Source organism: Furipterus horrens, unplaced genomic scaffold (assembly GCF_987537825.1).
Source record: "Furipterus horrens unplaced genomic scaffold, mFurHor1.1.pri manual_scaffold_3, whole genome shotgun sequence".
NCBI lineage: Eukaryota > Metazoa > Chordata > Mammalia > Chiroptera > Furipteridae > Furipterus > Furipterus horrens.
The window spans coordinates 89,561,140-89,587,003 of record NW_028327173.1 but is presented as its reverse complement, the minus strand read 5'-3'; the positions used below and the strand labels follow the sequence as shown (position 1 = coordinate 89,587,003).

The 25,864-nt window shown below is 42.4% G+C and overlaps 1 long non-coding RNA gene across 1 annotated transcript; it reads left to right on the top strand.

Annotated features, from left to right (window-relative positions):
- Positions 1-255: 255 nt before the first annotated feature.
- Positions 256-11,943, top strand: LOC150015476 (uncharacterized). The gene is made up of 3 exons (XR_016510003.1): positions 256-309; positions 907-974; positions 11,862-11,943. It is a non-coding gene; the product is annotated as an uncharacterized LOC150015476 (long non-coding RNA).
- Positions 11,944-25,864: the final 13,921 nt, after the last annotated feature.

Genomic DNA, 25,864 nt, shown 5'->3' with positions numbered 1-25,864 from the left:
GTAATTGGTGCTCAGCAACAGAAAGACTGGTGAGAGGCCTTCATTAGCGAGGCTGCTGGAAGGACAGTGCAGGGCCGGCCTGGTGTTTTCTCTTGCTTGCTTGTTTACCAGGATGAGGGCAGCTTGTCACCATGGATGTTTTCACCAGTCTGCCTCTGAACTTTAACCTACTGTTGCAACTGGGGTCACGCTTAGGAAGGCCAGGCTCTGGGTCCCGTACAGCTAACCCAGACTGCTGGCCTGCTGTCAGCCGCGTGCTCCGACCTGCAGAGCAGGCACCGGCTGCCAGCAGCACACCGGGTTGCTCCGGTGAGTTAAAACAGGGTGTGGCGGTAGTGGGAAGCAGCGACTCCCTGCAGAAGAAAATGTGGTCCAGGGGGAGTGAGACTTCTCTCCTCCAGGCTCCCTCTCCTTTGGAGAGAAAAGCAGCAGTGTCTGGGCAGAAGGAGCTGAGTCGGGCAGTCACACAATAGACACCCATCCACCTGTGCGTTCTGAGTTTGCACTTTCTTCCATCTCTGCTGCTGATTTCCCTTCTTGCCCAAGTTGCCGGTTTAATAATGGTGTGAATCAGAAGCAGCCAGTAGCCAGCGCCCACAAGCGTGTAGCACCTAGGCATGTTTCAGCGGTACAGAAGCTGCGGGAGCTCCAGCCTTCCCAAAGTCAGGGCTGCATTTCAGGGCTGTGGCCCAGGGCTGCACTTACTGTTGCTACTGTGTCCGGTTCCACTCCTCCCTGCACTCAGCTGCCTTTCCAGCTCCCCAACACCAGCAACTCAGGGGTGGAGAGTGGCTTTCCTGGGCCTTACTGAGGTTTCCAGTCTTCTTGGAGTATCAGAGGTGACACAATGGCTATACCTGATCCAGCGTACCCCAATCTGTCTCAGCATCTCTGTGATATTTTTAGGTTTAAAGGCATGAGGAGCAGCAGTGGGGCATGAACATTTCCATTCAGAAGAATATAATTGAAAATCTGTGAGTCCTGTGCTGTCTCCTCTTATTTCCATGTGTGTGCCAAGTTTGTAGCGGTCAGTTTCCACAACCTCATAACATTTTCATTTTATTTAATTCTGTTTTCGTTCCGAGGCGCATGGGGCAGAAAGCAAGGTGTGTCAAGTCCTGTTTATCTTTAGCAGAGGTTTGCTAACAGCTCAGGGTGGGTGGAAGCCTCAGGCACCCCTGTCTTCAGGGCAGAGGTGAATTTGGACAGAGGGTGGGGTGAAGCAGAGAGGGAGGGAGACAGTGAGGGCTGGTTGGAGGGGCTCTGCATTCTGCAGACACTTCAGAGGTAGCCTTTAACCCTTCCTTGCTTGTGTCAGTGTGCTTTTTATAAATCTTCATTCCACTGCACCCCAGCTTCCCTTTGCATGTTAGCTGGTGTGATTGGTGAAAAGTGGGTTAAACCTTTGGAGATGTAGAAGGCAGAGGGAGCAGCAGGGAACCAATCGGAGGAAGCTTTTGCTGAGTTCTTCCTTTATTGCTAAGGCATCTTCACCCTTCCTTCTCTGATGGAGACACTGAAAACCAGCCACACTTCTCTCTCCTCACTGGTTGAAGGGCTCCCCTCTGCTTAGCCTAGGTTGCTGCTCATCGGCTGCCGCTGCCTGGGAGCTGTGGAATCACATGGCAGCCATGAAGGTAGTGAGTCAGCCTCACACCTTTCTAAGAGGCCCTGGGAGCCCCGCTAGGGTGCTCATCAACTCAGGATAATATTAACTTTCTAGGCAGGCCCAAGGCAAATCCAGGAAGAGAGGTGCAGCATCCTCAGGGTGGATGGCTGGGTGGCGGAGACAGGAGCCAAGAGTCCTCTTTACCTAAATGCTTCAAATCACCCAGCTTTTGCCCTTCTGAAAATTCATTATCTCTTTCCCTAATGCCTGAGTTTTTGGGTGAAATGCTACAACTGGCTTGGCCCATGTCAGGGGGGGTCCCAAGGGCCATAGTAGGGTCATGATTTTTTAGAGGTTAAGAATGACTTTGGCCCTTGCTGGTGTGGCTCAGTGGATTGAGCACTGACCTGCGAACCAAAATGTTGCTGGGTTGATTCCCAGTCAGAACTCATGCCACTTGGGGGTGTGAGAAAGGCAACCTATCGACCGATGTGTCTCTCTCACATCAGTATCTCTCTCCCTCTCTTTCTCTCTCCCTTTCTCTCTCTCTAAAAATAAATAAATAAAATCTAAAAAAAGAAAAGAACGACTTCAGGGTCAGACTAAGGTTGGAGGTCAATGTCCATGTCTGTAAGTCTTGGAAAGGTTGTTCTCTAAGCCTTTGTTTCCTTATCTGAGGAAAATAGACATCAGAGTATGTACAGTGAGTACGGCATGGAATAGGTGGTGGCTATATTCTTTCTTATAGCTATTTCCTGGAGAGGGACTACAGAGAGTAGGTTCACCTGAAGGATGATCCTTGGTGATCCTGAATTCATTTGGGGCTAAGAAGTCTTGATTATGGAATGACTTCAGGCCTCTAACATTTAGATAGGTGAATTCAAAATGACTGTGAGCACCCTAGCCTTGGGGTTTAGGTCAAAAGGGTCATTAAGTTGGCCTTGTCAGGCTCCTGTCCTTGGAGCCTTATCATCATCTGCTGATAGATAACCATTCTTGGTCAGATGACTCACCAGAGTGGTTTAACTCCTTCTGGGATTGTTCAAGACCAGCTCCCTGGGGGAATTGGGGAAAACAAGCAAAAAAGGGAAGATGCGTTTATTTCTTCAGGTCTATTCTAAGCCACAGAAGATGCAGGGCCCTGAACGAGACAGACAAGTCTCCAGTTTTCATGCAGCTTCCATTCTGGCAAGGAAGAACAAGAAATAAATAAAGCACTGAAATAATAAACAAGAGGACTCAGTGAGCAGCAAGCACAGTGAAGATAAAGAACTTGGCAGTGGTTCTCAAACTTACATTGGGCTCAACTAGAGGGTCACTTAAAACACAGCATTTCTGGTTCAGTGTGTCTTGGGAAGGACCAGAATTTATCGTTCTAACAAGTTCTTGGGTGAGGGACCACACTTTGAGAACCGCTGACAGCGGGGAAGCTGGATCAAGGATGAGGGCTAGTTTAGAAAAGAGAGCTCAGGAAGATTAGGTCAAGGGCTGAGCAGTGCATTCCTTTTAGTTGGCCGGAGGTAGAAGGGATGGGGCTGTATGTTATCTTCAGTTCTGTGGATAGAACAGCTTCAAAGAAAAGGAAAACAGAGTCTCCCTTCTCACTCTACTTTGTTCCTTTTCAGATTTCAGATTAGCATTTGGAATTTCATTGCCCTGGGGAACTGGCCATTTAGTTGGTCTTAAGGCACGATGCTACGGTGTGGCCTAGCTACGGTGTGGCCTAGAGTATTTTCATCTATTTATTTGTTCTCATGAAGCAGAAGTTGAAAAATCAGATCTGAGTGTAAACACTTCAGAAATAACACTGTTACCAAAGAGAAGGACCTTCCTGTGCTAGTTGCAACCAGTTCCGGGGCTCACTGGGCCCCTTCTCAACAGTTCATTCACTGGGTAGGGTTTCTTTCTTCCTTTCTCTCTTTCTTTCTTTCTTTCTTTCTTTCTTTCTTTCTTTCTTTCTTTCTTTCTTTCTTTCTTTCTTTCTTTCTTTCTTTCTTTCTTTCTTTCTTTCTTTCTTTCTTTCTTTCTTCCTTCCTTCCTTCCTTCCTTCCTTCCTTCCTTCCTTCCTTCCTTCCTTCCTTCCTTCCTTCCTTCCTTTCTTTCTTTCTTTCTTTCTTTCTTTCTTTCTTTCTTTCTTTTCTTTCTTTCTTTCTTCTTTTTTTTTTGAAAAATCTATTTGTATGTGAAATAAAGATGAAAGTCATCATGGCTTAATAGATTATAATTTATCTGAGGACAGAAGACATAACTTCCTTATCTTTCTATCCTCAGTGTCTAGTAGCATACTTACCCTTCATGGTAAGCCGCTAATGTTTGTTGATTTCAAATATTTATTCAATAATTTATTTACAGCTGGGCACTATGCTAGATGCTGGAGATATGATGGCAAAGGAGACAGGCCCAGGTCCTGCCTGCCCTCATGGAGTTTATGGTTTAGATGGGGGGGTTAAAGTTAATGGGTAATTACCATATGGAGTGACACAGGAAGCTATGAAAACATATAATCTAGGGAGGTCAGGAAGGCTTCCTGGAAGAAGTGACATGTAGCTTGTGGGCAGAGAGAAGTGGACAAGGAGTGGTGCAGAGGAGGGAACGAAGTAGAGTTTTCTGGAGAGGGACATTGCATATGCAAAGCCCAGATGTGAGAGTATGGCACATTCCCTGACAACTGGAGCCAAGAACTGGAACTTGACTCTGAAGGGTCTTAGAGGGCTGAGCAATCAGGCAATGTTAAAGCATATTGAGAAAATGTCTTAGGGACTTAACTGGCTCGTTGCTCTTTACACCAAGTGTAAAGGTTTGACTTATGCCCAGAGTGGGAATTAACCTAGTATCCAGTTTGGGGAAACTTGCTGTGGTGATGATTGGATTCTGTTTTGAGTTGGCTCTGTTTGTAGGTTTTGGTTCCCAGATTTTCACTTCCTCCCACCTGTTGAGCGAGGAGGTCTGGGCAAACCAGTTTGGATCAAGGAAGAGGCTTGTTGAACTCTTCACCGTCAAAGGGCACTCTTGGAACAAAAATGACAACTCTATTACAGCATGGCTTGGGGAAAGATCATGTCCAAAGTGGTTGTTGAAATGCTAAAATTGTTTAGTGTTCATGGCTTTGGCCTTGGAGAAGCACAGATATTTTCCTTTGAGCTCTGCCTGGCTTGTGGGCCCTGACTAATGACTCTGTGACCTAGGGTAATTCAGTAAGCCTTCTGGCACCCCACTTTTTTATAGTTACAAAATGGGAATAATTTCTGCCTCTAGCAATGTCCTGGGAAAGTTGTCCATAGAAATGAGATGGAGTTTGTGAAAACGCTGGGATCCTGAAGGGAAAGTTCAAACATCCAGGATGTTTATTTGTTAAAGGCATTAGTAGGTGTGGCAATGGTCAGTGCTTACTGTGTGAGTGTGTGTGTATGTGTGTGTGTACTTAATGGTTAACTATGCAGCCTAGAATCTGTATCTAGGTTATTTTATAAAAATGCTTTCCATTTGCAAATATATTGATATATACACACACATATATATAGTCTTCTGTTTTATTTATATAGAGAATAGTATGTTTAGAAACTTTACGTTAATAAAGGACTCCAAATATAAAAAGAATGGGCTGAACACAACTTTTCCTTTTTCAGTTAATTTTTAAAGATTTTATTTATTTATTTTTAGAGAGAAGGAATGGGAGGGAGAAAGAGAGGGAGAGAAACATCAATGTGAAAGAGAAACATCTATTGGTTACCTCTCATATGCAACCCAACCAGGGACCAAACCTGCAACTCCCTGACAGGGAATCGAATGAATGACCTTTGGCTTTGTGGGATGACACCCAACCAATTGAGGCACACTAATCAGGGCTTCAGTTAATTTTTAATGTGCTTGGAAAAGTTTGCATATTTTTAGCTAAAAATTTGTGCTTTGTGTGAGAAGTGTCTGTCATGTCTAAAACTCTTTACATTCCTTACCTTCCTTTTTGAAATGCTTTCTTCATAGGCAGCACCCCTTAGAAGCACTCAGGTCCTATTTAAACTGGACAATCGAATAATACCCTTTGTCCTGATGGACTTGTTTTCTGACCAGGCTTCCTCCTGCTATCACTGACCTAGAATTTCTCCCTTCCACTTTGGCTTTTGACTCTATGAAATACTGAAGATCAGTGAAGTTATCTGTAGGTGAAATATGTGGAATTTTGTAATTTTTCAAGATGTTCTATTTTTTTAGGCTGACTCACACAATTGTTTTGCAGACAAGAAAGAAGTTCTCAACTCTGAGAGAAAGAGAGAGTCTTTCCATGGGTTTCTCTTTTTATATGCCCGATTTCCTTCTGATTTTGCTCTACTGTTTTGAAGAATGGCCTGGAAAGTGGAGAAGTGAACTTCCACCTTGTAACATGAGCTATGTGTGTGCTTGATGCAAGAAAAATGAAAGCTACTAATTCTTAGCGGCTGGTTTTCATTTGTGGCCGAGAGAATAGTTAACTTCAACCTTTTCTTTTTAAACCCTGAAGTCCAATGTACAGATTCCTTAAAAAATAAAATAAAATAAAAATAAAAATAAAAAACTAAATGTCTTTAACCAAACTTCAGATGAAGCATATCCAGCCAACTTCTGTTTTTCTGGTTGGTGTCTAAGAATGTGTAATTGGAATCAGAGTTTTAAATTTCTGTATTATTTTAAAATTCAAACTTGGTTTCAAATGGAAGAACATTAGAGGTTCAACATAATGCAGTTTATTTCAGACTATATAAGGTAGGCTCCCCTTGGAGCAGCGTTTCTTGTCTGAACCTATAAGTTTTTAAAGGCCATGTGCCCAGACTAGCTAGCTGATCTTCTTGATGCTAGTCCTGCTTTCTTAGGTCATCTTTCAAACCACTACTATGCCTATACTAAAAAACAATCAAACAAGAGAAAACAGCTGTTGTGTTTTTTCCTCCATTTAATTTCCTTCTGTGTCTCCCCATGAACTGTTTAATCCCTTCCAGACTTCTTTACATGCAGTCAACTCCCTCCTTTCTTCCCCAACATCTACTGTTCTAGCTACAGTGTACCTTTCACACACCTGCCAAGAATCCCCCCACCTGCCCTCCTACCTATTCTTTATTGTTCAATCCTAATAGGCTTTGCTCTCTGAAGCTCTCTCCATCTTTCAAACAGGATACGTCTCCTCTGGGCTTCTGCAGCAGTGTGCCTACATGGTCACATTACCACATTGACTTGCAATTCTTTGTTGACATCTCCATGTACCCTACTAGACTGGGATTTGAGGGTGAGGATGTATCGTATTCAACAAGAAGATGGTCTGGTTTACAGCCGTTGATCAATAATTTTGTGTTAACTTAATTACTGATTATTGAGATGGGATGGAGGAGGTGTGGAAATGAGGATTCATTAATATCTTAAAAATGTCTCATTAGCAATGGGGGCCTCTGGTAAGACTGCCGAAACCATAAGAATAGTACTTATTTAGGTTGGCTGGTACCTGATGTGGTGGGTCCCTGGACCTAAGTCCTTTCAAGGAAACTATGCTGTCAAAGATGAATGATTGTGGATGGAGAGCAGGGAGTCTGGGTGGGGGGAACAATGGAAGAGAATTTGAAGCATGGAGAAAAGGGGTATCTGGAGATGTGGGAAGACTTCAGAAAATATTGTGAGAATAAGTGGAATTTCAACATGGAGCTGTCTGGTTTTTGTGATTTTTAAAAATTGCATGAATTACCACAACTAGAAGAGATTTTTCAGAAAGCAAAGATATCCTAAAGGTAGCTCTGAGTGATTAGGCTAGAAGACTACAGTCTTATTTTGTTCCTTTCCTTTTTTCTTTCAGTTTTCCATTAGATTGTTAGCTAATCGAAGTCAAGGAAAATGTTCACTTTTCCCAATTATTTTAGTTGAAAGAGTGATGATGTTTGTTGTAGAAATAATGGACAAGTATACAGGATAAAGATATAAGTTCCCCCTCATAGGATTGCGACATTCCATTTGATATGGTTGTATGAATTAGAAAAAGCACTCCTGCCTCTGCCAGAAAATTGTATAACAATAAATATGCAAAACCACCATAAACCTGTAATATTGGTCTGTGCTCAATTCACATAGCCACTTGTGGCCACCCAGCCTCTGCATGCCTCTCTCAATCCACTCCCCTCCTAGAGGAGGCCAGATCTTTACCCATTCATGTATTTGCCTTCACCTATTTGTACATATGCACATATAAACTATTTACACATAGACACACATACTCACAGAGAAGAGAATGAAGAGGAAGTTTGTAGAAATGGGACCATAATTTACATATTGCTTGGTCACTTGCTTTTCTTAATCCCTTGACAATGTATCTGCGATATAATTTTCTATCAGTTTATGCAAATTTACCTCATTCTTTCTAGTGGCTGCAGGTATTCTATAGCATGGCTGCACTGTATTTAACCACCGTTCTGTAGAAACACTTAGTTTGTGTTCAGTATTGTTTTATTACACACAATGATATAAAATATATGAATATTCTAAAGTTCATAGAGCCAGGCAAAAGGTTCTAAGAACTTTCACATTTTGGTAGATAATGCAAAATTGTCCCCCCAGATTTTAACTTGAATTATACTCCTGTTTCTTCACATCCTTGCCAACAGTTATTATTAATCCTTTACATTTTTTTCCAGTTTGATGAAGGAGAAATGGAATCCCATTTTAATTTTAATTTTTCTTATTATTAAGTGAGGTTGAATATCTTTTCATGTATTTATCAACTATTTGACTTGTATAACCTTTACTGTGTATTGCACTGTAATAATAATTTATTAGCTTATTTTGTTTTGAACATACATTCAATTCCTATTAACTGCATTGGAAATAAATGATGATGAATGAGTGAGAGATGCAGCCAATTAGAAAGATCACAGCATTTTGGAGTAGGAAGGGATTATGGACATTATGTTGTCCAAATGCCTTCTTTTACAGATGAGAAAATTAGTATTTCAAGAGGCTAAGGATGTCTGATAGCTGGTCATGGCAGGTCTGAAAACTGATTCTACTTCAAGGGCTGTTTTTTCCTCTTGTCATCCCTTCATGAAAGTGTTTATGAGGAATATCATAGGTTACTCTTTTCTGGGTTCCGTGTCTTTCAAGCAAATATTTTTTCATTTAGCAGAAAGCAAATGCAAGTCTGTCTATCGGGTAGAGAGTGTAACTGTATTGGTCACAGGGAAATGGCTCTCAAGAGCTTGGTTACCAGGTAAAACTAGCAGTTTCTTAGCTATATCAATTGGTGAAATAAGTCAGTTTTGTGGGAAAAGGGGAATCAGTAGAAATCATCTGATTCAAGAAGCTCCTTCCTACAATACTTGAAAAACGACTCCACCTGATCTAGGGGTGTGTTTGATGTGCAGTGCATTTGGTTTGCAGAGCAGACTGAGTGTGAGCCTTCTTTTAAGCAAAGAAAAAGCATGAAGGATCTAGTGAGGCAGTCTATAAGTCAAGTCAGAGACCAAAGCCGGACTTCCGGTCTGGGACCTGAGCACGAAGATGAAGACAAAAGGTTTTCTCAGGGCTGAGAAGACAGGGGTGTTGAAGGCAGAGAGAGTAATGGCAATGTTGAATACTGTGCACACAGTTGGAATTTGAGGTGGATGAGTTTCCTTTGTTCTCACATAAATTACAAAGAAGGGAGGTGGGGTGAGCAAGGCCAGGAATGTTATCGGGTCTGTTGGCCATACTGCCCATAGTAGCCTGGGGTTACTCTTCCTGTGCGTATTGGGCAAGAATTTGGGAAAGTAAAAGAGAGGTTTTTTTTTTTTTTCCTTTAAATCTAAATACTTGTCTGTAGCACTGGGACTGGAGGCCTCCCTGAATTCTCAGCAGATTCTAGAGCTACCATCTCCTTTCTCTAAATCATTGGCCATCACAATCATTCCAGAACCTTATTATCATTCAATACCCACTCGGTGTTTATATTTTCTTGATTATAAGATGGTGATGAGTATTATAAATTATAAGCCAGTTTACTTGTTTCAATCAGCATCCAAATTATATAGTGGGGTTGATTGATATGCTTTTTTTGACCTATAGATTCCCCTTTACCTTTTTCCTTTGTAATTTTTAGAATTTTTAGTTGATTTTGAAGGAACTAGATCATTTTCCCGTGGTTTCCTGCAATTTAAATTTTGCTAATTATACCTGCAGGGTGTTGCTTATCATGATTCTCCATCACTTAGATTTCTGAATCTCTGAATTCGTGGTGAGATTTGACCACCTCCAAGTTTGATTTGTTTGGGCACACAACCCACCTGGGAAGTGATCTTGTCACCTGTCCACCCTCACCTACACCACTCTTTCTTGCTCATTTTGTTTTTGCCCCTCTGGCCTTGAACATCCTAGGCTCAGCACTCTCAGTTGTAGAAAAGTTCCTGACACATGGTAGTGGTCCGTATATATACTTGGATGAATTTAAAAAAGGGGGAGAACTCTTTCTCCAATTCTTACTTTACCTGTGATGATAATAGCAATAATAGCAAACATTTACAAAATACCCACTCTGTGCCAGGTATGCTATGTGCTCAATGCTTAGCTTATTTTATTGTCACGATAACATAGGATCAGTCCTATTGTTATCATCACCCTTCTACAAACCAGTGTAGTGGGCATAGTGTGCATGGCCAGGCCCTCCTTGAAGGAAAGCCTGTACTTCCCAGCAGAGAGAAGTGCTGTCAGCGGAGAGCCTCCAGCAGTCAGCGTCTTGTTCAGTGTCATGTATGTCCTGGGTTGTCTACACAGATGATGGATCTAGGCAGGAGTGTAAAGGCCTGGCCATCCCAGCCAAAAAGGGCATCATACATGGTCCAAACTTCCCTACAGGGTTGCTGAAGCTTTCTTACGATTTAGCTGCTGTTCCCTCTGCCCAGACACGATTCTTCCACTTCCTCTGTCTGTAGGCATCAATTCCTAAGAAATGGCCTGCAAGCCAAGCTCCACCTTAGCATCTTCACAATGAAGACCCCAACCTGTGATGCCAAGGAAACCAAAGTTTAGAGAGCGAGTTAACCTTCACAGTGTGGTGGATGGCAGGGCAGGGGCTTTACTGAGCTGTGGTTTCTTTGATGTGATGTAGTGTTCGCAGGAGTACCATGCACCTTCCAAAGCCCTAATGTAGAGAAGGACTGTCAGCACTGTGGTTCAGCTCTGTGAGGGGTTTCAGCTATTTTGGTGAGGCAGCCTATCAACATCTAACTGTTTCCATAGGAAACTGTATTCTTAGACACAAATGGCTAACTACATTGCATTGTAGAAAGACAAACTGACTTCCTGTCGAGTAATCAGGGAAAGGTTCAGTGAGGAGCTCAAAGTGTGACAACTTGGAGGAGTGCAATGTTGGTTGAGGAGCCAGGGACGGGAAGAGGGCTGGGATAAGACCAGGGGTAGAAGGATGTTTGAAGATTGGAGAGGGGTCCCTTTGTGGAAGGCCTGGAAAGCCAGCAGAAGATTCCATCTTTGGGCAAACAGCAGCCTCTGAGAATCTCATGGAGAGAGTGATTTGATGAAAGGGGGGCTTTAATGAGATAAACAATGCTTGGCATGGGCTGGAGGAGGGGAAGACTGGGGCCAGTGAGCCAAGTTAAGCCAGTAAAATAGGGAAGCAGTGATGTGGACTTGGGCCGGATGGAGAGACAGGAGCAAAGTAAAGAGACATCATCAAAGGAAAAAGAACATGATTTTGGAGTAGGGGACAAAGGAGGAAGAAGCAAATTAAAGGTGAATTCCATGCCGTTAAACTTGAAAATATGCTTAATTTTACAAGTAATCAAAGAGATACACATCAACACAACCATTAGATTCTGTGGTCACCTATGAGAGTGGCAGTCTCATTATTTCAATGAGAGTGCCTGAGATTTTTAATAAGAGTTTCTAAAAATGGACATTCTAATATTCTCCAGAGGAATCAGTTTATCCTTTTCAGACATTTCACAGTTTTGATGAGAAACCTTAAAAATGGTGGTCTTTGATTTCCTAATTTTAGTAAATTATGGGAAATTGGAAGAAGAGGTGAAGAGATCATATTTTCATAAGTTGGGGTCCCCATGAGACTGCTTTCATCCTGGGAACTTTCGGTGATCTCAGGACCATAAACCTTGCCTTATCTCCTGCCCCACAAGTGGGTCCCTGCCCTGTGTCCCGTAACATTGGTTACTTCCCTTAAAAAAACAAACAAACAAATGAACAAAAAAACTACTGGTATCACCTTGTAATCTGCTTATGTTTTTTTCTTTCCCTGTAGACTTTGGGATCCTCAAGCCAGGAGCTGTGATGTGACCATGTATGTTCCTCCCACCTAACATAGAGAAGGCATTGATCACATATTTGACAAATAAATCATTAAAGGCTAAGTAGTGAGCAATGGTTTATTTTTAAGTGTGGCTCTTGCAAGCTACAGGTATGTGTGTTTGAGGGTACCACACAGGGAGGGGATTGTCCATACAGCTTTATCTAGTTTCAACCCTGACTCCTAGAACAACAAATTCCTAATTCTTTTGTTCAGCACCAGGGGCCAGCCTCTGGGGTCTTTTTCCATGTTTCCTCAAGAAAATGTACATTCTTCTGGTCCTGTCTGGATTCTGCTCCAGATCCAGGTGGAACTCCTTTCCGGCTCATTTTGCCACAGAGGGAAAAAGATCCCTTGAGGTCCCTGGTGCTAGGGCAGGTGTTTCCCAGGTGGAACTCAACCAACCCTTTCTTCTTTCTTTGGCCTTCCTTGGCATATTTGGGCTCCTCTTTGATCTATTGTTCACAGATACTGGAAGTCCCAAGAAGACTCCTCCCTTGTTTACCCAATAGCAATGAACTCCTAACAACTTTTTATAGAGTTCTCCAGCTTTGTGCAGATAGTCTGAGGACTGTGGTGTGACTGCCTCAGAGAGGTGACAGGAGAATCTTTTGAACTTAAATAAAGTAGGGTGTCATCCTGTTAAGGAAATGGAGGCAGCGGGCAGGGACTCTGTGTGTGTGGATTGGCTGGGAAAGAAACCAGGGCAGTATGAGAGTTGGAAGGAAAATGAGATCAAGGGGAGAGTTCATATCCAACCAAAAGGCTTTGTCCATGAATGAGGTTAAAAATCCCCTTCAGTGTATATATTGAACTCTGGTTAAGTGAAAGTCAGGCACAGTGATAGGAAACAAAGAGAAAAGCAGGCAAGCTGGGGATGGAGATCTGAAAACTCAGCATATGAATTGTGGGTGGGAGCAAGTGGAGAGGCAGAAACGAGGCAGAGTGTGGCAGCCGAGTGCCCTAGGAGATGATACTATGAAAGTGCAGTGTGGTTGGCTTGTGGGATGTCCCAAGCCTGGGCCCACTTTGGAGTCATCTGGGAAATTTAAAAATATATTGATAGTGGGCTCTTTCCTAAGATCATCTAATGTAATCAGCCTGGGTTTGGCACAGGTGATTCTGATGTTCCAGCTGGTTTAGAAAAACAGCTTCAGACCCAGGAAAGGGGATGGCATTTCTTCTGGAGGTGGGAAGAGCACTTCCATGTTGATAGGAAGAGAAGACTGAGGGAGAAACTTGAAGATAGTAACACATATGTGATATCTTATTTTCCTAGTTCTTCTAATCACACTTCTCTGACTCTAAATTGCAATGCATCCCCTGGGAATCTTGCTAAAATGCAGGATCTGATTCAGTTGGGCTGGGTGAGGCCTGAGACTCTGCATTTCTAACACACTCCCAGGGGATGCCACTGCTGCTGGTCCACACACTTAGATCATGAGGCTTAACGTTCACAAAGTGCTCTCCTATCAACCACCTTGTTGTGCATATGACTTACGATATGGCCGATATGAAGCAGGTCGTACCGTCCTGAAGAAGCAGAGATCAGAGAAGGGACAAGGAGCAGAGGGCACCCTGGGCAGCAATGTTCCATGATCCCACTGAGCACTGGGCCAGGTCCTTCCCTCTGCTGCCCACTTACCCAGTTTCCTCAGCTCCCACAGCACGAAGCAGTGACACTTGGTACCCCAACTCCAAGTGCAGTGCTTATTATTATGACCCTCAGCAGCCTTCTCCAGGACACGAGAGGACATTATTAATGAAAGGGAGAGCGAGAAAAAATGGGAGCTTAGGGAGAAAGAAGGACATCTAGAAATACTATTATGGGAAGTCAGCCAAGGGACTGGGAAAGAGGCTGAGCAAGGATGGGAGCAAACCTGTTGGCCTTTGTAAACTGGCAGTGGAAAAGATGCTTCAGTTCCATTGGGGGATGTCTCCAACCATGCCCTGAGTGGAAGCCGAGGAGGCACATGGTAGACTTGGCGCAGTCAAGGGATGAGAAAGTTTCTAATAGCAGAGCAGTTCTCATATTGAAAGCGCATCAGAATCACCTGGAGGACTTGTTAAACATAGAGCCGGGCCCCACCCCCAGAATTTCTGGCTTAGGAGATCTGCGGTGGGGTCTTATCATATGTATCTCTAATCAGTTCCCAGGTGGTCTGGGGACCTCACTTTGAGAACCATTGGTACAGCACCTGGCCACAGACCCCCCAAAGGTTAGTGAGATCAGCTAGAGCCAGAGTGGGCTGTAGATGCAAGTGCCTTTTAGTGATGAAATCCAGGGTGTGAAAGTTTGAAACAGGGTAAAGGGGACAGTGTGATGGACTCAACTTGGTATAAGTTGGCAAAGTTTGACCCCAGGTCCTCATATTCACCTCTTGCATCTGTTGGTATTGGAAAAGGTAGAGGGTCTCTGAGTGATATTGATAGCACCCAGGGAAATTAGACTTTTTGGTGGGGTGGGAAGTTTAGCTTCCACAAAAGTGGAGAGAAAGGGGGATGCAGTGAGAAGCAAGGTTTGGAAGTTTGCTCTGCAGAAGCAGGGATTCCTGTCAAAGGAAGCAGCTGTGGAAGGGCTCGCATGGTGTGGGTTGGCCTTGTGGGTCTGAGGTGCAGGATGGGAACCCACAGAGGGCAGAGAAAGGACAAGGGGGAAGGAGGCTGCATGGAGCACCGTATCAGCACTGGTGGGCCAGGGGCATTGACAGATAGATAATAATTTATCACGAATGTAATACTACCTTTCACTTGCGTGCAGCTGGTACTTCAGACAACTTGCCCTTCCATGACCTCATCTGATCCTCCCTGTATCCCTGTGAGTTTGTGGAGCAGGTACTATCGCTTTCAGTTTATGGATGAGGAAATGACCAGAGAGAAAATATGGAGCTTGCCAGAAGAGGCTGGGACAGCTACAGAGCTCTGTTTTCCTGTTCTGGAGCACATGCTATTTCTGGGAACTGGTGCAGGCCACAGGCTGCTGCACTCTGAGTCAGGCCTGGGCATCTCAGTGGACACAGCAGGATGGGCGGCCCCATCATGGCTCAGGAATGGACCTGGTCCCTGGAAAAGATCCTTGCTGAGTTACTTCAACTCTTTCAGGTGGTGAAAAGCAGAGACTAGGGCGAGTTGCCTCAGATGCTGGGGTTTGGTGTAAGGATACCCAGGAAAGGAAGGGATATGGGAAACATTTCCATAGGTCTCATGGAGGATGGCAAGGTTGTTCAAGGGTTAGTGTTCCTCTAGCAACCAGTCATTCTTCCCTTGAAACTGGGAGGGGGGAGTGGTGTGAGGGGAAGCCCAGCTACTTCCACAATCTGCCTCTGCTCTCTTGCTGTTTAAACTGGCTCTTCTTCCTGCCTCCTCACGGTCCCTCTACTGACATGCCTTGTACTACTTTCTACTTCCGGTTGCCACTCTGCTCCCTATTGATTCTATTATATTTAGAAATCCTTGAGAATAAAGACACAGTTTGAGAATGGGCAAGGGAGTGGGTCACAGTCTACCTCTCAGGCTGGTCTATAAGTGGCTACTTTAGGGAAAGGTCTGACACTAGGATACAGCAGAGCCCAAGGTGGCACGGTGATCTGGTGAAGAGCAGGTGCCCTGAGCTGCCTGTGGGTCTGGTGGGCCCTCAGAGTAACGTGTCTCATAACGTGCAAAAGCAAAGCAGAGCTCCTGCCCAAGGGGGATTTGAGATGAATTGGGGTACTAAACAGATTTCTAGAAATTCCCAGAATAACTAGACAAGAGGAATGAGATGAGATTAAAATGTTCAGCACTGAGATGTAAGGTAGGGCCATGGTGTCTGGAGCAATCCAAAAACTCCCAGCTGGGTGAAACATTAGACAGAGTTGGATGAGGTAGAAGGAGATAATTAGTGTCAGGGGGTTGAGCTAATGGTCCTGAAACTCCTCCTGCCCGAGGTGGTCCTGGCTCTGGATACTACTGCCAAGCTGTGCTTGCAGGAAAGGGTCTGGAAGCATCTGCCGTGAGAATAGTTAGGCTAAGGATAGTGATGGACTGACCAAGGCCACAGTGGTTAAGTGCAAATGACGAAAACACCATGTCTATGTGGAAAATGGATTTTATACATAACGCATGCTATTGGGACCTGTTTTCAAATAAAGAGACTTCTGTTCTCACTTTAAACTCCTAAAAGCTGTCAAAAGCACCTAATCTGTGAACATGTTGCTAAAGCCATTCCTAAGGAAGTTCCTACCCAGGCGGTGTAGTGGGGTTTTAGGGTCAGAAGACACAGGAGAAGGACACAAGGAGGGAAGAGCAATGGGTGCCAAGTGTCCTGAGAATATTACAGTAGGGGCTGGAGGGTCACTGACCAGCTCTCCGGCTTGGGACTGCAAACATTGGTTGGGGGTTGAGGCAGGAGTGAACCCCATGGTCTTCAAGGACCCTCTTCACTATCATGCTGTGTGGCCTCAAGGTCCTGGGTCCTGTCTTTTCCAGACCTATAGTCACAGAACTGCTCATTAGCCCCTCCCAGGTCACTCATTCAGAAGATAGTCCTAAAATAAACAAATGGGACTACATCAAACTAAAAAGTTTCTGCTTATCAAAAGAAAACATCAGCAAGGTGAAAAGGAAACCAACCATATGGGAAAACATATTTGCCAATGATATCACAGACAGGGGACTGATCTCCAAAATATATAAAGAGCTTATACGACTCAACATCAAGAAAACAATAACCCAATTAAAAAATGGGCAAAGGACCTGAACAAACACTTCTCTGAAGAGGACATACAGAAGGTCCATAGACACATGAAAAAATGCTCAACATCATTGGCCATCAGAGAGATGCAAGTAAAAACCACAACGAGATACCACCTCAGACCAGTCAGAATGGCCATCATCAACAAATCAACAAATAACAAGTCCTGGTGAGGATGTGGAGAAACGGGAACCCTGGTGCACTGTTGGTGGGAATGCAGACTGGTGCAGCCACTGTGGAAAACAGTATGGAATTACCTCAAAAAACTAAAAATGGAACTGCCATTTGAACCAGTGATTCCACTGCTAGGATTATACCCGAAAAATCCTGAAACCCTAATTCAAGAGAACTTATGCACCCCTATGTTCATAGCAGCCCTGTTTGCAATAGCTAAGTGCTGGAAACAGCCTAGGTGCCCGTCTGTGGATGAGTGGATCAAAAAACTGTGGTACATTTACACATGGAATACTATGTAGCAGAAAGAAAGAAGGAACTCCTGCCATTTGCAACAACATGGATGGAACTAGAGAGAATTATGCTTAGTGAAATAAGCCAGGCAACGAAAGAAAAATACCTTATGCTGTCACCTATTACAGGAAACTAAAGAGCAACACAAACAAACGAACTAAATAGGCAAAGACTAGAATAGTAGTCAGTAGGGGGGAGGAGGGAGGGAGAGAAGGGGGATAAGTAAGGGAAGGGTCAGGTCAAGGAACGTATATGAATGACTCATGGACATGGACAACGGGGAGGGATATAATTGTGGGAGAAGGGATGGGCTGGGAGGGGGGAGCAATGGGGGAAAATGGGACAACTGTAATTGCATAAAAAAAAAATAAAATTAAAAAAAAAAAAAGAAAAGAAAAATAAAAAGAAGATAGTCCTGATGAGTGCCCCGCTGTCCCATAGGTAAATGACAACCCATTCAGGATGCATAATTATTTGAGTAAAAGATATTTCAAAGCAAATCCAAAAACAATATAATGTATGTATATGTTACAGCTATTTCTCATATAGCCTCTCCTGCCAAAGCAAACTCATGGCAAAGCAAATGTATTCCTTTAAAGTCCCTTTGAGGGGGTGACAGTTACTTGTGTCCTTGTCTATCTTCTCGTGCTAGACCACGGTTCTCTGAACAGGATCCATGCCTTTTAACACTGACTTCACCTTGCATTTGTCCATTTCTTTATATAGACTGTACCTTCTGTATTTATCATGTTGGTGGACTTTCACTTTGTGAGGGAGGTGGAATGGACTTTACCATCATATATGTGTTTGGTAGGTAAGAATTAAACACCTTGCCTCAGGTAATTGGCAAAAATGGTTTCGAGTACCGTAGACTGGTTTTGACTTGTGGCTCTGCTTACTCTTCTCTCTGTGGCTTTCTATCAGGTGTTTCATTTCTCTAAGCCTTGGTTTTTCACCTACAAAAAATATATACCATTTACCTCACAAAATGACTATGAGGCTAATACACACACACACACACACACACACACAGTAACTTTCACATAGCAAATGCTCAATAAATGTTAGGTATTATTAGTGTGAGCAGAAAGCCCAAATCTTGTTCCTTTGTGATGTTATTTATGATTATTTATTGGGCAATTACTATATGCTATGTCTTGTTACATGTTTTGCCCCAGTTAATTTTCACAAAACTCTGCAAGTTCCCCACCCCCCTCCATTCTATAGATGAGGAAATAAAGACCCAGAAAGGTTATACTCTTAACTGAGGTCGTCCCACTGTCAGGTGACCCAGTCAATGTTAAGTTCATGGTTCGCTGACATTTACGCTTGTTGTCGTCGCCATCACGCTAAGATGCCTCCCCAGGTTTGTCGTGCTTGCACCTCCCGCAGGGCCTGAGCTCAGTTCTGGATTCAGAGGTTGGCAAAATAACCTTTAGGCTCTGCCCAAGTTAGTGGGACAAACTTTCACAGTTTGGTTCACTTGTGAGCCACCCTAGAGCACCAAGGAAATGTGAGGTATGGCTACAAAAGAGTCAGTGAACAGGCTCCTGGGGCCTCCTTCCTCCAGAATCTGTGGTCTTTCCCGCCCTCAGTGAGTGAGCAGCCTCCAGCTGCTCACCTGGGGGCTGGGCTGTGAGCCTGGGTCTACCCACTTCCTTGTGAGGCAAGTCCTTCTGTGGTTTTACTGCTTAGCAGCCACATCAGGCTGCCAGGCCCACTTCACTGGCATAGAAGATGCTCAACAAATATCACCTGAAAGTAAATACATGCGTGATGAAGGCAAAACCCCATGTTTTATGTACATCATATGTGGGAGTTTTGAAGGGTGAAATCTGAAGGGATGCCAAAATTTTTGACCCTTCACAGAACTGATTTTACTCAAAAGCACTTTGTTTAGAGGCCTGAAGGAAGCTAATATTAATAGTATTCACTATTATTAGGTGCATAACCAGATGTCTTCAACATCTTCCTCATTAAATCCTCCCAGAGCTGCCATGGTAATGACCCTCTCTATTAGACGCAGGATGTATTATAATTAATGGGGGTTGGGGGGACGTATATTTAAAATGGAGTCACCTATCAACTGTGCTCTGTCCCTCGACCCCAGCAGGACTTTGGAAAGAGGTATGTGTGTGGTGGGGGGAAGAGCAGCCTCTCTCCCCCACCCTCCTGTTGAGAACTCTGCCCTGTGATTTCCCCTACTTGAAGTCTGAGAGTACAAAGTTCAGAAACTTGCTTTTGCTCAACATCGCATAATTAATCCCATGGCGGAGTTAGGATTAATTGCACTTCTGTCTAGCTGTTCCGACTACCACACACTGCTGTATATTCTTTCATGAACTGAAACTTAAAGAGAACTGAATTTATCTTTTACTGTTGACTAGTGCCTCACCCTGATGAGTCTTACCGTCTCAGACTCTTGGTGTTTTTTGTCTCACCTAAAGAAAGCCTGTCTTCACCTGGTCCATTCCCTCAGCACAAAGTGGGAGGGCTCAAAGGAGCAATAAATAGTTCAGTGACTTCTGAAGGTACTTGAGGCCAAGGTCATATTTAATACAAAATGAACTTGCTACCTTAAAAACATTTGAACTGTTGATTTGCAAGCATACTTTTGGCCAAAGGCAAAATGATGAGAGTTGGGAAATTAAACTAGCACAAAAGCTAATCAGATTTTTGGGATATGTATTCTGTCTTTAGGACTCCCGACTTTGGGATGGAAATATTTAAGTGATTGAATATACTTACTCTCTTTCATTTTCAATGAGCTGTTTGGCAGTATATGGGCCAAACCTGAACTGGATTATCATTACTATTATTTAAATTCTTATCCAAGGACATGTTTATTGATTTTAGTGAGAGAGGAAGGTAGTGAGAGGAAGAGAGAGAGAGAAACATCAATGTAAGGGAGAAACATCGATTGGCTGCCTCCTGTATGCATGCTCACCTGGGATCGAACCTGAAACTTAGGTATGTGCCCTGACTAGGAAGTGAACCCGCAACGTTTGTGGTGTACAGGACACTCTGCCAGAGCCTGGATTGGATTATTAATCTTGTTTTCTTAACGTGTGGTTTTGCATGCGCACATATTCTTAGCCTGGAATGGATGCTCAAGCAATACTTGTTGAATACATGAATAACGTAGCCTTGACTGTTTATTTTTTTATTGTTCTAAAATATACATAACATAAAATTTACCTTTTTAACCATTTTTAAGAGTATGGTTAAGTGGCATTAAGGACCGTCATTTTGTTGTGCCATCATCACCACCATCCATCTCCAGGACTTTTTCACCTTCCCAAACTGCAGCTCCGTGCCCGTTAAACAGTAACTCCTTATCCCCTCCTCCCTACAGCTCCTGGCGACCAACATTCTGCTTTTTCTCTCCATGACTTTGATTACTCTGGGTACCTCATATCAGTGGAACCAAGCAATATTTGTCTTTTTGTGACTGGCTTATTTCACTGAGCATACTGTTCTCAAGGTTCATCCATGTAGTAGCATGTGTCAGGATTTCCTTCCCTTTTCAGACTGAATCATATGCCACTGTGTATATATAGCACATCTTGTGTATCTGTTCATCCACTGACTGAGACCCAGTCTGTGTTCACCTTTTGGCCCCTGGGAATAGTGCTGCTCTCACTGCTTTTGGATGAGGCCCCTTTGTTTCCATTCCAGTCCCTGCTTTCAATTTAGCCTGCTTATTTTCATATCCTGTGTCATCTTTTGCACTGAGAATTAATATTCTTTCTAGTTTCCCAGAATAGCATTTTGGGGTCCTCTTTCAATTCTAAAAACTGTAAAGCCAAGCGAAAAATGATTGGAAAAATATTTCTGACAATAAACCTGTGGAAAAGCTACTTTGCTTCCTGCTTTGGGTCTTGCTATTAAATTGCCCACTTTTAATTCCATTTGGGGGCATGACGAGCCATTGATCTCTCTGTTTACTCGCCAACATGTGGTTCGTAGGGAGGTTGTGAAGGGTGGAGGGCCCCCCAGTGCAGTGTGGGGCTCCTGTCTCTTCTGCTCCTTTATGACGTTCTGCACATGTTCACTTGAGACTGGCAGCTGCCCTGATACATCACTCTGTCACTTCCATCCCTGTATTCCAAATGCAGCTTCAAAGTCCAGAGTAGACTCCTGGTTGAGAAGTCATTAAAAGAAAATCAGCCCTTAAAGAATAACTCAGCTTTATTGACTCATTCTAAAATTTTTAGCTTCATTTGGCGCTCAGCCATGATGCCTTCTGAACCCTCCCATCTGGGTATCTTTCTGCATTTTGGTTTCCCTGAGCCCTACACCCTTGAGTCTTCGGTGGGGGGAGGGGAGGAGTCCTGCCTTGTGCTTCATCACAGTAAAGTTATTCTGGGTCTCAAAAGGCCTCATAAATCTGCTCCCCAGATGGAAGTCTCCATACAAGGCTCCTCTCTTTGTGCAAGTTTCAAATTTCCCTTCAATTTAAATTCAACAAATGAATAATCAAAAGGATGAGGTAAATTGTAATACCAAAAAGAAATTTTTTTGAAAGCAAAGGCTGTTGTGAATTCTGACCTCCGTCCTGAGTTTATGAGTAGACGTGTCTGTAACAGGTTAACAAGCAGTTGCTCAGAAACAGAAGTCAAGGAGAAGCCAAAGGCTCTTCGCTGACACACAGCTTTGAGTGAGCAAAATGTCACCAAGCCTCCACATTTCAATCCTTTAGTTTTTAAAAGGAATTTCATAACATGGGTTTGAGTTTCCTGAGGGTAGTTTATAAAGGCCTAACATTTAATTTTTCTTTACAGAGGAAAGTTAAGGGAAAGGTAGATCCAGGGCCCACAGTGTGACCTGGGGAGTGAAGGTGACTTTGGAGTCAAGAACAGGGTCTCCCTCCCTGCCCTGAAGCTGCAGGAAGGGTTGGTGATGCCACAGGGTGTTGGCTCATGTCCCCATGCAGGACACCGAGCACTGGACTGTCCTCTAAAACAGAAGTCTGGCACAATCTAATCTAATGGCTTTCATTTCTTCCTCTCTCCACACAGGCAACTGGGCTGGGTCTGTCCTCCCACCCCCACCGCCGCCTGGCGCTGCGGCTTTGCACCACGGAAATAAAAAATCCGCAGTCTTCTTTCTACCTGGTACGTAATTCTCTTGGCCTTCCATGATTTTTAAAAAAAATTATAAAAGTACCACATGTTGTTTGAAACAAATTTAAACATAAAGAACAGCATTAAAAAAAAACTTAATCCTCTCCTTTACTTATGATTTCTCCCGGGCATCACAGAATTGGATGTGATTCCTGTTGTTTTCCTACTTTATAGAAACGTAAATCTCTTATCAGATTGTTTTATATTAAAGAGATGAAGTCATATTATGTCTATTATTTTGCAATTTGATTTTCACTTAACAATATACCATGAATATCTTCCCAGATCAATGTGTTGAGATCTAAGTCAATTGAGTTGCATAATTCTATAAAAGAATTTGCTATAATTTATTTAGTCCTATGAATTAAGGATAGACTTCCCAATTGTTTCTACTTTTCTACTGTTATAAACAATACTGCAACTGAAATCCTATATATATAAGTATTGAAGCTTTTATTTCTGTAGAATATATATTCTGAAGTGGGATTGCTGCGTACGTCCAATTTTAGCCTATATTGAAAGAATTTGATTTCTGAAAAATAGACCCACTGCTACCAACAATGGATGAGAGCCCATCTCTTCACATTCTCACAAAAACTGATGCTGTCAGTATTTCAACCTTTTATCTGACAGTTCATTGTTTTTATTTCTAATTCTCTTGCATACTAGTGAGATTGAAAATCTTTTCATAAACTTATTGGTCATTTTTATTTTCTTTCTTGTGAATTGCCTACCTATATTTTATTTTTCATATTTTGGGGAGTTGTTTCTTTTTTATTATTCATTTATATGGTTAAAAATATTAGGGATGTTAACCCTAAGGTTGTCATAATGATACAAATATTTTCTTTCAGCCTATCGATCATCTTTTGACTTTTGTCATGCAGACAACATGACAACATGGCAAAAAGATTTTGTAGTCAAATCTCTTATTCCTTCTTCTTCTTCTTTTTTTTTTTTGGCTTCTGAGATTTTTGTTTTGCTTAAGACCTTCTCTACTTTAAGCAAGCATTTTCTTCTAATATTTTCTCAAACTTTTATTGCTTACTGTTAATGTTAAAACTCAATCTCTCTTGGAATTTATGTTGTAATATGGTATGGGGAATAGGCGTTTAAATTTTTTCCAGATACTTTCCAGTTATGCCAACATTATATATGAAATAATTCAATGCCCCCCTCCCCTCCTTGGAATTGGTGTGTTTCCTCTATCATATAGTAAGTTCTCATACACCCTTGGATCTGCTCTGGGCTCTCTTTCCTCTTTCATTGATCTATTTGTCTGTTCCTGTGCCAATTCTATGGAGTTTATAATGGCTATAAAATTAGTTTTATTATATGGAAGGCTAAGCTCCCTCACCAGTTTGTTTTAAAACTGTTTTTGGCAATTATTGTACATTTATTTTTCTTTATTTTATTTTATTTTTTGGTTTTTCAATTACAGTTGTCCCATTTTTCCCCCATTGCTCTCCCCCACCCAGCCCACCCCTTCTCCCACAATCATATTCCTCCCCGTTGTCCATGTCCTTGAGTCATTCATACACGATCCTTGACTAAACCCTTCCCTTACTTATCCCCCTTCTCTCCCTCTCCCCTTCCCCCTATTGACTGCTATTCTGCTCCTTGTCCTATTTAGTTCGTTTGTTTATGTTGTTCTTTAGTTTCCTGTATTAGGTGATATAGGCTTATTTCACTAAGCATAATTCTCTCTAGTTCCATCCATGTTGTCGCAAATGGCAGGAGTTCCTTCTTTCTCTCTGCTACATAGTATTCCATTGTGTAAATGTACCACAGTTTTTTGATCCACTCATCTACAGATGGGCACTTAGGCTGTTTCCAGCACTTAGCTATTGTAAACAGGGCTGCTATGAACATAGGGGTGCATAAGTTCTTTTGAATTAGGGTTTTAGGATTTTTCGGGTATAATCCTAGCAGTGGAATCATTGGTTCAAAAGGCAGTTCCATTTTTAGTTTTTTGAGGTAATTCCATACTGTTTTCCATAGTGGCTGCACTGGTCTGCATTCCCAACAACAGGGTAGAAGGGTTATTGCCATTTCTCCACATCTTCGCCAGCACTTGTTGTTTGTTGATTTGTTGATGATGGCCATTCTGACTGGTGTAAAGTGGTATCTCATTGTGGTTTTTATTTGCATCTTTCTGATGGCTAATGATGTTGAGCATTTTTTCATGTGTCTATGGACCTTCTGTATGTCCTCTTCGAAGAAGTGTTTATTCAGGTCCTTTGCCCATTTTTTAATTGGGTTGTCTGTTTTCTTGATGTTGAGTCGTATAAGCTCTTTATATATTTTGGAGATCAGTCCCCTGTCTGTGATATCATTGGCAAATATGTTTTCCCGTATGGTTGGTTTCCTTTTCATCTTGCTGATGTTTTCTTTTGCTGAGCAGAAACTCTTTAGTTTGATGTAGTCCCATTTGTTTATTTTTTCCTTTATTTCTCTTGCCTTAGGAGATGTATCTGTGAAAATATTGTTATGTGCGATATCTGAAATTTTCCTGCCTATGTTTTCCTCTAGGACTTTTATGGTGTCATGGCTTACATTTAAGTCTTTGATCCATCTGAGTTTATTCTCATGTGTGGTGTAAGTTGGTGATCTAGTTTCATTTTCTTGCATGTCCCTGTCCAGTTCTCCCAGCACCATTTGTTAAAGAGGCTCTTCTCACTCCATTTTATGTTCCTTCCTCCTTTATCAAATACTAGTTGACCATAGAGGCCTGGGTTTATTTCTGGGCTCTCTATTTTGTTCCACTGATCTATATGTCTGTTCTTATGCCAGTACCAGACTGTTTTGATCACAGTGGCTTTATAGTATTGTTTGATGTCTGGTATTGTGATTCCTCCTGCTGTGTTCTTCTGTCTCAAGATTACTTTTGTTATTTGGGGTCTTTTTGGTTCCATATAAATTTTTGGAGTATTTGTTCTAGGTCTGTGAAATATGTCATTGGTATTTTAATAGGGATTGCATTGAATCTGTAAATTGCTTTGGATAGTATGGCCATTTTGATGATGTTGATTCTTCCCATCCAAGAACATGGTATTTGCTTCCATTTATTTGTATCTTCCTTAATTTCTTTCTTCAATGTTACGTAGTTTTCAGAGTACAGGTCTTTTATCTCTTTGGTTAAGTTTACTCCTAGGTAGTTTATTTTTCTTGTTGCTATAGTAAATGGTATTTTCTTTTTTGTCTCTGACTCTGATATTTTATTGTTGGTGTACAGAAATGCCTTAGATTTCTGTATATTTATTTTGTACCCTGCGATTTTGCCAAATTCACTTATTATATCGAGTAGTCTTTTAGTGGAGTTTATAGGGTTTTCTATGTATACTATCATGTCATCTGCATATAATGATAGTTTTACTTCTTTTTTCCCAATTTGGATGCCTTTTATTTATTTTTCTTGTCTGATTGCTGTGGCTAGGACTTCTGACACTATGTTGAATAGGAGTGGAGAGAGTGGACAGCCTTGTCTAGTTCCTGATTTCAGGGGGAATGCTTTCAGTTTTTGTCCATTGAGTATGATGTTGGCGTCAGGCTTCTCATATATAGCCTTAATTATGTTAAGGTATGCTCCCTCTATTCCCATTTTGCTGAGTGTTTTAATCATAAATGGGTGT